Below are 12,717 nucleotides of genomic sequence, written 5' to 3'. Positions count from 1 at the left end.
GTTAAGGCACCATGCGACCCATTCAGGCAGCTTCCCTCATCATGCTGTAACGGTGAGACAATCGACTCCATTGGTGCAGAAAAACTCCAGAGAAACACTCAATGCTTGCTTGGCCAAGGAATCTGCAACCATATTAACATCCCTTGGGCATGCCACAATCTGAGTAGCCCTCTCCCGTCTCTAAAGGTGGTGTATTTGCTGAAGCAGCATATCATTCTCATTGTTCACATGTCTATCTTCAAGTATCCAAGAAACGACCTCATCACAATCGCTCTCAATAATCACCCATCGAAAACCCGAGTCCCATGCAATCTTCAGCCCCCAAAGGATCGCTTGCAGCCTCGCCGAAGTGCTATTGGTGACTCCCAAATTTGCCATGCAGGAACCTATTCCTATGATCTCGGAACACACCCCCCCCCCCCCCCCAACAAAAAGAGCCTGTTCCTGTAACATCACTTCTCGCCCCATCTACATTAACTGTCACATAGCCCTCCTCTAGAGCACACCACTTTGCCAACCTCTCTCGAACTCCCTGGAGAACCTCCATACCTATGGTAGACCAAGATAAACAAGCAAGACTTCTGGCCTTTATCACCGAAGGGGCGTCGATCTCACCTTGAAAAAACACTTTCCTATTGTGAGATAGCCAGATGTTGCAACACGCGATAGCAAAGTAAGAACCCCAACTTGAGTCTCCAACTTTCACTCGTCGACTCAGATTCCATTCAAGCCAGCTGACAACATCTCTCTGATTGAAAAAATCATCCTGCATGTTGGGAGGAACCAGTTCCCTCCAAACTTTTCTGACTACCGGACATTGACATAAGGCATGGAAGCATGTTTCCCGCACTTCCTCGCATTACGGGCAGGTATCGCTAGCGGCAAACCCTCGATCATGCCTTACAGAATTAGTGAGAAGGCGACGTCTAGCTGCTAACCAAAGGAACGTCCGACATCTCTGAGGTGTCCTCACTTTCACAACTTCCTCCAAAGGCTCACAAGGCTACGGTTCATAGGAGCGGCAAGGCTCTCGTAAGCCGTTCTGAGCGAGAATTCACCTGAACTTGTCCATCTCCAAGCCGGACAATCCATACAGGTGCCAATACTGCTCACCAATAGTTTCTCAATCTCGCATAAAATATTACTCGTCAAGAGGTCACGTATCTCAGACCAACACCAGCTTCCTGTGCTCGTCGTGTAAGGGCTGACAGAGCATTGGTGCAACTCCTCCGGGATCGAAACAGTGGCATATGAAAGAAGCGAGTCATAATGAGGCAACCATCTGTCACTCCAAAACTTGATCTTCGCCCCGTCTCCCACATTCCAAGCCAAATCCGCGAAACATCTCCCCAAGCCTCCTTAATCCCCTTCCAAGCCTGAGAACCTGGCCGTTTCGCGTTAATCTTAGGGATAATATCATCTCCGCACTTATACTTTTCTCTCATGAAGCGTACCCACAATGTGTCACGTCGTCGAATTAAGCTCCACCCAAGCTTCATCATGTAAGCTTTATTCTGTTTCTTCGCTGAGCGCAACCCAAGGCCCCCTTCATCCCTTGTGCAGCAGATATCTTCCTATGCTACCAAGTGAGGTTTCTAAGATTGATTTGTACTTCCCCACAGGAAAGATCTATAGCGCTTCTCAATGCCTTGACACACCGAAGAAGGAAGAAGGCTGGTATGGCAGAAATCACCAAAGCAACCAAAGTATTACGAGCCGCAAAAGAGAGGGAAGAAGCCTTCCAACTTGATAATCAACTCTCCATCTTGTCAATGATATACTAGTAAGTTTCCTTGGAAACTCGTTTGTGATGGAGTGGGACTCCTAGGTACTTACCAAGATCACTAGTGAGAGTAAAACCCAAAAAATTGCTGATCTCCTGTCTTCTGACATGGTTGACATTTGAAGAGGAAAATATCCGTGATTTCAAAGCATTGACTTTCTCGCCTGGCATGGCAAAAAAATCATCCACGCAAGCCTTCACAACTCCTGCTTGATCTAAACTAGCTTCAGCAAATAAGAAGAGATCGTTAGTAAAGAATAAATGAGAAATAGCAGTCCCCCTTTTCTTGAGACGAAAAGGAAGCCAAACATCATTATTAACCTCAGCCTGAATCAAATGAGCCAGACGCTCCATAGCTATGACAAAGAGATATGGTGATAACAAATCCCCTTTCTAATACCGAGCGTGGGATCAAACAGGCTAGCTTTCTACCATTCCATAACAGTTGCATGGAGGGAGAAGAAATACACTCCTTAATGACGTGGATCATCCACCCAAGGATATCTAATTCCTCCAGGCACTGCAAGATGAATTTCCACTTTAAACGATCATACTCTTTCTCAAGATCTATTTTGAGAGCCATAAACTCCCTCTTTCCTCCTTTTTGACACATCCAGTGAATAATCTCTTGGGCTAGGATGATGCTATCTGTATCTTGTCTTCTTGGTACAAAACTACTCTGGTTGGGAGACACAATGTCAGGCATAATCCCCTTAAGTCTGTTTGTCAGCACTTTCGTCATAGTCTTATAAACCAACCACGTTGCACAGGCTAATTGGGCGAAAATCCTGAAAAGTTTCTGGTGTATCTACCTTAGGTATCACAACTATTGAAGTCTGATTTATGTTACGAACAAGGATCGGCTCATCGATAATTCTATTAACCATTGTCATGACGGAATACCCCACCGAATCCCATTGGCTTTGAAAACACAAAGGGTTGAGGCCGTCGGGGCTAGGTGCTTTAAGGGGGCCCATATCAAATAGAGTTCGTTTAATCTCCTGTGTCGTAACTCTACTATCTAGCCATTATTTCACTTTTGGCTTAATATTTGGGTGGGAGACCTCATACAGAATTCTGTTTTGAGTTGGCATTTAGTAGTGGCCTCTCCCACACCTGATATGTTATGATGGATTACAAGTATTTGTTGCAATTTTGTATTCACCTTTTTTTCAATTAAGGTCATGACCTCTCTTTTTTTTTAGGGAAAAAAACGTAAAATCTGTGAGATGGTTATATATCTTTAAAATGTAAGGAGTCTCAAATTTCTCTCTCTGAAAACGTTCACTTATAAATTAAAATGGATGTTCTGCATCTTCCAAGAATTGTGTGTGTGTGTGCACTCCCCTTGCTTCTATTTCTAGGACAATTCTAACTATGTTACACATCTCAAGGAAAGTTGATTATATTTTTAACCTACTCAAAATACTAGTAATTTCGAGTGTATTTTTTATTTATTGCTTTACCATCAAAACTTACAATAATTTTTTTATTAGAGAGGTATGTTCAAGATATCGTTAGATATTAAATACGAATACTTTTCTTAATAGAGATTCAAACTTTAATTCACTATGTTGTGAGGAGTTAGTTATATTTACTAGACCCAAGCGCTATTGATTAAAACTTATAATAAGTTCTTCGTAACATATTTCTTTTTTTCCATGCATTGTAGATCCTTGTTAGTTTAAGATTAGTGGCGTCAATTTGGCGAAATTCTAGGAGAGTTTCAACCACCGAGAACACCAATATATAATTTATAATTATATTAAAAAAACAAGAAGGACATAACTTATGTTATTTAGAAGTCTTTTAAACTTTTCTGGATCCATTAACCAAGTTTCATTCGTTAAAAGCAATACGAGTTCACAAGATCTCCCTTGTCAAATCAATAGATATAACTTACCAACGATATAGAGTTTAAGATTGGATCATGACTCCCTATCTTAGAGGACAAGTTTAGGAGGTGTTCTATCGCACATTCCAATTCACTTAATATATAATTACATACACAAATATGCTCGAAAAGTTTCAAAGAATGCACACAAGTATGCTTGAAAAATTCTAAGCCATCCATGAATGCCAAAGAATTTCTAACATATTAAAGTTTCAAAGTGCATATCAAATACAACATTTCAACTCAAACATGTAATTCAAAACTTGACAATGTTCTTTCAAAGCCGTCCACGGGCAATAACAATCTCAAAACAATTTAGTCAATATCAAATTATCTAAAACATAGAATTTACAAGTACATGAAAGAATAACTAATGTTACATTTACTCTAACCTTACAAGCAATTGAATACTCGAATGATTGTGGGCCAAACACCACCAACTAGAGTTAATTCATACAATTGCAAAACTCAGTTGATTGAAATCAACCCTTAAACTTCCAACTTTCGAAAACTAGCATCTGAAGTCAATTTCTCATCATTCAAGTTAAATTCCATCAATCCTCGCCTCAACTATTCCATTGAAAAAACTCAAATTACCACCCTATTCCCAAAATTTATCAAAAACCCAATTACTTAATCAAGATATAATCTCAAACATACCCATTATCAAATTTCAACCTTAAATATCAAAACTAAAGCGATTAAATCTGAATTCGAATCCTAATAAACTAAACTAAACCATAAATTGCATTTTAAGTGATAGGAATATCATTACCCACATCAACCCCTCAAATACTTACTTCAAGCATCTAAAATAATGAATTAGAGCACCAATCAACTCAAACTATTGCAACGCCAACTAAATCTACAACATTCTAATTCAACTCGTGGAAGTAGTTAAGAGTAGTAAAATTTTGAAATTCCTCAAACACCTCCAAAACATTAACCCATGCATCATCAAAAACCCTCTTTCAATCCGTGAAAACTCAAGATTAAAGGGTAGTGTAGGAAGCTTACCTAAGTGTTTTGGAGTCGCAAAACACTTCCCAATCCTAAAAGACAATAGAACCATAAAAACAGGTTGAGCCCATTTGGGTTCAAAAATTACGAAAGTCAGGTTTAAAATTTTATTCTTCAAATTGAAAATAGACTTTAAAGAGTCGGCCTGTTTATACCCTTTTATTTTTTTGTTTTCTTAAAAATTTTCATATGACTAATATCATTTACATTGTTAATAATATTGCAAATATTTAGTAGTTATTATCTTTTTAAAATTGAATTTCATAAAATGGTTTGGTTTATTTGATTTTAGACAATGATTTGTTGAAATAAACTTTAAAAAAATAGAATAATTTGGATTTTAGATAATGATTTGATTCATATCATACGTGTCAATATTTTTTAATTATGTGTGTGTGTGTGTATATATATATGATAAGAGAGTATTTTTGTATTTATATAACTTGTGATTGTGATTCTATAATTTAAATTAAAAATTTATGAGTTTTAATAGTAATGTATCTCAAACAAAAGTAAAATGATAACCAAGCTATGAAACTTGGAAGTGAAGTACATTTGAAGAAGAAAACCTTAATATTTTTTCCATTAAAGAAGAACGGACTCATGGTGAAGTTCAATCAAATATTGTTGACGTTGAAAATAGTAATGAAAATTATGATAATGCTACTATTGTTTAGCGTTTAGTTTGTGCTTTGTATGATTTATTTAATTCTGAACGATACTTTACCAAGGTTTAGCCAATGGCTAGATTTGGTTTAGTTTTGAAATTTTGGACAGCAATTTAATATTTTCTTTTACTAATATTAATGGCTTGAAATATGAATTTTTTTTTAAGTTCACTATTTTACTTTTATTTATAACAAAATTTTCCTGAATATAGCAAGGCCATCGGTGATTCTCCGGCGACTACGTCGACGGAGGCTTTTGGTGCTTGGAATCTGGTCCAACGAAGAAGACGAAGTAATTTTGGAAACTCCATGCGTGGGGGTGCAAAGAATCCAAGTGCAGAGAGAGTCTCGCAAGTAGATAAGGAAAGAAAATCTAACCGTGATCCTTCTGGTATTAATGGAGATGCAGCTAAATCTGAGCTTTGAATAAAAAATTACTGTTGCATAAATCTGCTTTTGCCAAAAATAAAGGAAAGGAGTTGACTAAAAGTCGCATATGGGTCCCAGTAACCCAATCCCACCAAGCTAGAACTTGGAAAATATTTCAAAAGATAATGATGGGAAGACCAGGTTAATTCCAACATGGGCTGGTCCTTCTTTTTCAAAACCTTGTGGGCCCATTAATAACTTTTTGGATTCTCCAAATGCATTTCAAGTCCTAGCTAATGAAGCGCCTTGTGAGCCCATGGACGAGGAAAACAAGATTAATAACAACATCTCCACAAAGGCTGGAACTAATGCTGAAGTGGGTCCTGCTACTGGAGCTAGTTCGGATGATTCTTCCTTAAATAACTCTTCTTCTCTTCAGGGGTCTATAAGCAAAGAATCCCCTCAACCAAGTGACCAATGAATTGCCTCTTTTGGAATTGCAGGGCTACAGGGTCCCAAGCTCTTCCTGGACTTATAAAAGACCTTTGTAAACGGTATTCTTTTGACTTTATTGCATTATTTGAAACAAAGGCCAGCGGAGATCAAGCTCAGAAAAGATGCAGAAGTTTGGGTTTCGAACATTCTTACACTATTGATGCCAATGGTTATAAAGGTGGTATATGGATAGCATGGAACGAAGTTGGGATTAAAGTCAATGTCATTAGTAACTCGGAGCAATTTATCCATGTGGAGGTTGTGAAAGGAAGAGAAAAATGTTTCATTACTACCGTTTATGCGAGCCCCAATCCGAACCATCGTAGGAATTTATGGGCTAGCCTTGAGAATATTCGCCCGGATGATTCTTGGCCGTGGGTTATCGGAGGAGATTTTAATGCAACTCTCTTTTATCATGAACGGTGATCAACGGCTCAGCATACCACATCTGTGGATAAATCCTTCCTTTCTTCGGTGGAAATTATGAACCTTCATGATTTGGGTTGCACCGGCCCTTTCTTCACATGGAAAAGAGAAGGATGTGAGAGTCATATAGACCGTGCTCTAGTAAACAACAGATTTATGGAGGTTTTCAATGATGCGTTTGTGACACATTTGCCTTGTTTCAAATCAGATCACCGACCGGTTCTTCTTTATATGACGCCGGTGCATGTTCGAACAAGTAAAGATCGTCCTTTTCGATTTGTCGCTTCTTGGGTACTTCATGATGACTTCCCAAGACTTGTTAAAGAAGTGTGGGATACAAATGCAAGCTGGCAAGCTAATGTACAGACTTTTATGGAGGATGTTAATAAATGGTGTTTTAATGTGTATGGTCATCTTGGCAAAAAAAAGAATCAAATTATAGGACGCTTAGATGGGATTGACAAGAGCTTGAAAAAATTTGGCTCCTCTTCTGATCTTGAAACACTTCAACACAAATTATGGCTGGACTTAGAGGACATCCTCATTCAAGAAAATCTTCTTTGGGCTCAAAAGGCAAAGGTTTCTTGGTTCTCCTTGGGTGACAAGAATACAAAATATTTTCACGAGCGAGCTAACGAGAGGAAAAAAAGGAATAGGATTGAGACTATTCAAAATGACATTGGCGAATGGATTGAGGATCCTGAGGAAATTAAAAATTTGGCTACTGAATTTTTTATGAACTTATTTAAGGATGACAGTCAAAGCCCGTCCTCCATTACTTATCGCTTGACCTATCCGTCTCCTGACCCATCTATGATTTCTAATATGGCTACGGATATTGCTATTGAGGAAATTAAATTTGCTATTTTTGATATGGGGGCTCTCAAGTCTCATGGTCCTGATGGTCTCAACGCTCTATTCTTTCAACATCAATGGAATATCCTGGAGCCTTCTGTTACAAAAGTTGTGAAGCAGTGTTTTGCAGATCCTACAAAATTAGGGAGCTAAATCATACTTTTATTGTCCTCATCCCGAAAAGGGAGTTCCCTGAAACTATTAAAGACTTTCGTCCTATTAGTCTATGTAATGTTATTTATAAAATTATCATAAAAATTATTGCTAATCACTTAAAATGCTGTCTGCCACAGGTAATCTCTCCAAATCAGTGTAGCTTTGTCCCAGGATGAAATAGTGCTGATAACATTATTGTGGCACAAGAAGTGATACACTCAATGCGCAATATGCAAGGAAAAAAGGGCTTTATGGCAATAAAAATTGATCTCGAAAAAGCCTATGATAGAACCCGTTGGGAGTTTGTCATCAAATGCCTTCAGGAGATAGGGATTCCTTCTACCTTACAGGATGTGATTCAAGCTTGTATTTCCTCGCCCTTAATGCAAATCCTCTGGGAAGGTAGTCGAGCAAAAGAATTCTCTCCTTCACGTGGCTTGAGACAAGGAGACCCGATGTCCCTATATCTATTTGTGATTTGTATGGAGAAGCTTGCCCACATTATTCAAGACGAAGTACTTTCTAAAAGATGGAGACCTATAAAATTAGGTAAGAATGGCCCTCCTATTTCCCATTTATTTTTCACTGATGATTTAATGTTATTTGCAGAAGCTACTATGGACCAAGTTGAAGTTGTTAAAAAATGCTTGGAAGCATTCTGCTCAGCATCTGGACAACGAGTAAATGCTAGCAAAACCAAGGTCTACTTCTCATCAAATATCAACCACACGAGAACGTCACAAATGAGGGAGGCTCTTGGCTTCTCAAGTACTACCAACTTGGGAAAGTACTTAGGTGTTCCTTTGCACCATGATAGAGTTAACTCAGACACATACCAAAGGTACGAAACAGACTAAACAATTGGCATGTGTCTAGAACTTCTCTCGCAGGATGTGACACGCTAATTAAATCAGTCATCTCTGCTATTCCGTCCTATACAATGCAAACGGTGAATTTGCCCATTCCTATATGTGAAAAAATAGAGAAATACTCCCGGGATTTCTTATGGGGTTCCTCTGATGAGAAAAGACGTATGCACCTCATCTCTTGGGATAAAGTTTGCAGAGATAAACGCCTTGGCGGGCTTGGTATGAGGCATATTCGTCAACAAAATAAAGCGTTCATGATGAAACTTGGTTGGGGCCTAGTGAATGACTGTAACTCTCTCTGGGCTAAAGTTATTAGAGAGAAGTATGGTTGTGGCAATGACCTTATGCTCCAAATTAATATTAAGAAGCCTGGTTCCAATACTTGGAGTGGCATTAAACAGGTTTGGAATAAAGTGAAAGACAGTATCCAAGTGATTACTGATCGCCATGGATTTGAGCAAGCTTGCTGGAAATGGGAGAAAGGTGGTGTGTTCTCTGTTAGATCCGCATACAAGAGCCTCAATGCAACTGATCTTAGTCCTGTTGGGATTTGGAAAGAAGTTTGGAAGCTTAGAATTCCCCAAAGATGCAAAACTTTTGCTTGGTTGATGCTTCATGAACGGCTTATCACTAATGAAGAAAAATATAGGCGACATCTTCATCAAAACGGTGTGTGTGCTCGTTGTAATGACATGCTTGAAAGTATTCTTCACGCCGTTAGAGACTGTCCAACAAGTAAAATGCTTTGGGAGGCAATTATTGACCCAAAACATAAGCAAGGCTTCTTTGCAGCTCCTTTACATGAGTGGTTTCATTTTAATATGAGATCTAATTTGAAGGGAGAGTATGGGTATTGGAAGGGGCTCTTTATTGTTATATGCTAGCTCATATGGTGAAATAGGAACGATCTTGTTCATGAGAAAGGCACCGGTGAAATGAACAGTATTCTTAACCATGCTACTGCTATTTTGAATTGCATGGCCAATGCTTCTCACAAACTAAATGGCGTTAACTTGGAGAAGAATAGGGTGGCTTTGCATGTATCTTCTAATCCGGATATGGAAGGCAGAATTTATATCAATGTCGACAGTGCTTTTTCGCACAAGAATACTGCTGCAGCAAGTGGAGGAGTTCTGCTGGATAAAAACAGAAATATTATTGAAGGCTTCTCTTCTCGTTTGAACACAGGAGATGCCCTTTCTACCGAATTATGGGGCTGTCTTTTTGGTCTGAAACGTGCTTGGGATAATGGATTCAGAGATGTGATTCTAAGATTAGATTCTTATGATGCCATCCAACTGTTGAAGGTAGCTACTCTTGAGATGCATGAGGATTGGACTCTTATAGAAGAGGTGAAGATGATGCTGTCATGGGATTGGAAAGTTGAATGTCAGCTGATTGCTAGAGATGACAATTTAGTGGCAGATGCTTTAGCCAAAAAAGCTCTCAATGATAACCCGGGTTTCCTGATCCTAGGCCCTGATAGTGTTCTTGCTTTGTTAGCCTCTGAAGGCATAGGATAGTCTTTGGTCTTTCGTTATTTTATTGCTTTCCTTTGTATAAAAAAAATAACAAAATGTATTTAAAAAAATAAATAGGCCTAAAAGTCTATGGGCTAGCCCGAGCCCACCACCATAAATGTGGGCCTTTGTAAAATCAGTACTTTTTGGAGGTGTGTCTAAACAGGTTGGCCCATTTTCTCAATACTAAAAAAAATAGGAAAAATTACGTACAGGTCCCAAGTAACAAAAATTATTACTAAAAGGTCTCGTAAAATCCTCAAACAACTAGGAAGTCCTAAGGGACCTGAGGGTTAGAGATTCAAAATGCCCAATTACTATTTTGCCCTTAATCACTTGAAACAAAAATTGAATCAGACAATGTAGGCTCGGCTTATTAGCACAACACTCTCAGTGACTTTAACTCTAGCTCGTTGCCATCACTAGGCTCCTTGTGGTCGTTGTGGTCCCTATTCCCCATCGCACCTAGCTCTCACTGGTGTGAGATAAGCTAATAGGTTTATATATCACAATTTTCTCTACCAATGTGAAAGACAACATCAACGGCATATATTAACAACCCAATAGGAAGTTGCTGACAAGTTAGGCAGTGTTTGATGACAACTGACCTTAGAGGATAACATAACCTCCATATAAGATCAAATTATAACTAAATACCACCATGTAAAATTTTAACGTTAAAATGGAAAGCTGTTAAATAAGCCATTAACAACTTTAACTAAACCCAATAGGATTATAGTAGAATTTTGTTGCAGACAGCCATTAACAACCTCAACAATGTGTATTAACAATCCAATGGAAATCTGTTGACAATAGGCAGTATTTGTTGACAACTGACTTTATAAGATAACATAACCTCCACATAAGATCAAATTGTAACCAAATAGTATCATATAACAACTTAACATTGAAATGGATGGGAAGTTGTTGAAAGCCATTAACAACTTTAACTAAACCTAATAGAATTATAGCATAATTTTGTTGCAACCAGCCATTAATAACTTCAACAGCATGTATTAACAACCCAATGGGAATCTGTTGACAAGGCAGTCTTTGCTGACAACTGACTTTATAAGATAACATAACCTCCACATATGATCAAATTATAACCAAATAGTATCATATAACAACTTTAATGCTAAAATTATGTGTGAAGAAAGCATGCAACACTGAAAGTAGATGAAATGATGGCTTTATATTAGTAACTTAATTCAGATAGTTGCTAACAACCTTCATGGCATGTGATAATAAGTACATAGAAACCTATTGACAAGTATAGAAAAATAGAAAAATGACATTACATCATATTACTTCTAAATTCCATTTACCACTTCATATTTATATCCTATTAGGTTTAGTTAACATTGTTGATGGCTTTCAACAGCTTCCTATTTTAGTATTAAAATTGTTATATAATACTACTTGGTTATAATTTGATTTTATGTGGAGGTTATATTATCTTATAAAGTCAATTGTCAGCGAACACTACCTAACTTGTTAATAGATTCCTATTGGGTTGCTAATACACGCTGTTAAGGTTGTTAATGGTTGTTTGCAACAAAATTCTGCTATAATCCTATTATGTTTAGTTAAAGTTGTTAATAGCTTTCAACAACTTCCCATTTCATCGTTAAAATTGTTATATGATACTATTTGGTTACAATTTGATTTTAAGGGGAGGTTATATTATCATATAAAGTCAGTTGTCAACGGACACTGCCTAACTTGTCAATAGATTCTCATTGGATTGTTAATACACACCGTTGAGGTTGTGAATCGGTGTTTGCAACAAAATTCTACTATAATTCTGTTGGGTTTAGTTAAAGTTGTTAATGGCTTTCAACATCTTCCCATTTTAGCATTAAAGTTGTTATATGATAGTATTTAGTTATAATTTGATCTTATGTAGAAGTTATGTTATCCTCTACGGTTGGTTGTCAGCAAACACTGCCTAACTTGTCAATAGCTTTCTACTGGGTTGTTAATACATGCCGTTGATGTTGTCTTTCATATTAGTAGAAAAAATTGTCATTTATACCTATCAGCTTATCTCACACCAATGACAGCCAGGTGTGATGAGGAATAGGGACCACAACTACCATGAGGAGCCTGGTGATAACGACAAGTGGCGACAAGCTAGAGTTAGAGTCACCAAGAGCATTGTGCGAATGAACAGAGCCTACACTTTGTGAGTTAGTTTTTATTTCAAGTGATTAAGGGAAAAATAGTAATTGGACATTTTGAATCTCTAACTCTCAAGTCCCTCGAGACTTCCTAGTTGTTTGAGGATTTTACAGGACCTTTTAGTAGCAATTTCTGTTACTTGGGACCTGTGCATAATTTTCCCTATAGAATAATGTGAAACACTGGCATATGGGACTTAGAAGCTCTGAATGCTGATTTTGTGTTTTTCGCTCATTTATATCAGTTCTAATTTCCTATATCTAGTGCCGATACTACTAGTCCACATGACATGTAGCGCCAAATATTCATCAACCTATTCCTCTGAATTTTTTCTCTCCTCATATTTGGCCAATTGGGATCCAGTTTGTCCACCCCAATATTTTAGGAAAAAAGACAGAAAAATAACAAATGAACTTCATCATGCCAAAAAGGTCTGCTGAATTTGAGAAATCCCAATTTAGTCTCAAGAGACTAATTT

The sequence above is a fragment of the Neltuma alba genome, unplaced genomic scaffold (genome assembly GCF_004799145.2).
Source record: "Neltuma alba isolate B1F8T4 unplaced genomic scaffold, ASM479914v2 tig00012000_pilon, whole genome shotgun sequence".
NCBI classification, from domain to species: Eukaryota; Viridiplantae; Streptophyta; class Magnoliopsida; order Fabales; family Fabaceae; genus Neltuma; species Neltuma alba.
The sequence above is the reverse complement of the archived record's forward strand: the minus strand, read 5'-3'. Positions refer to the sequence as shown.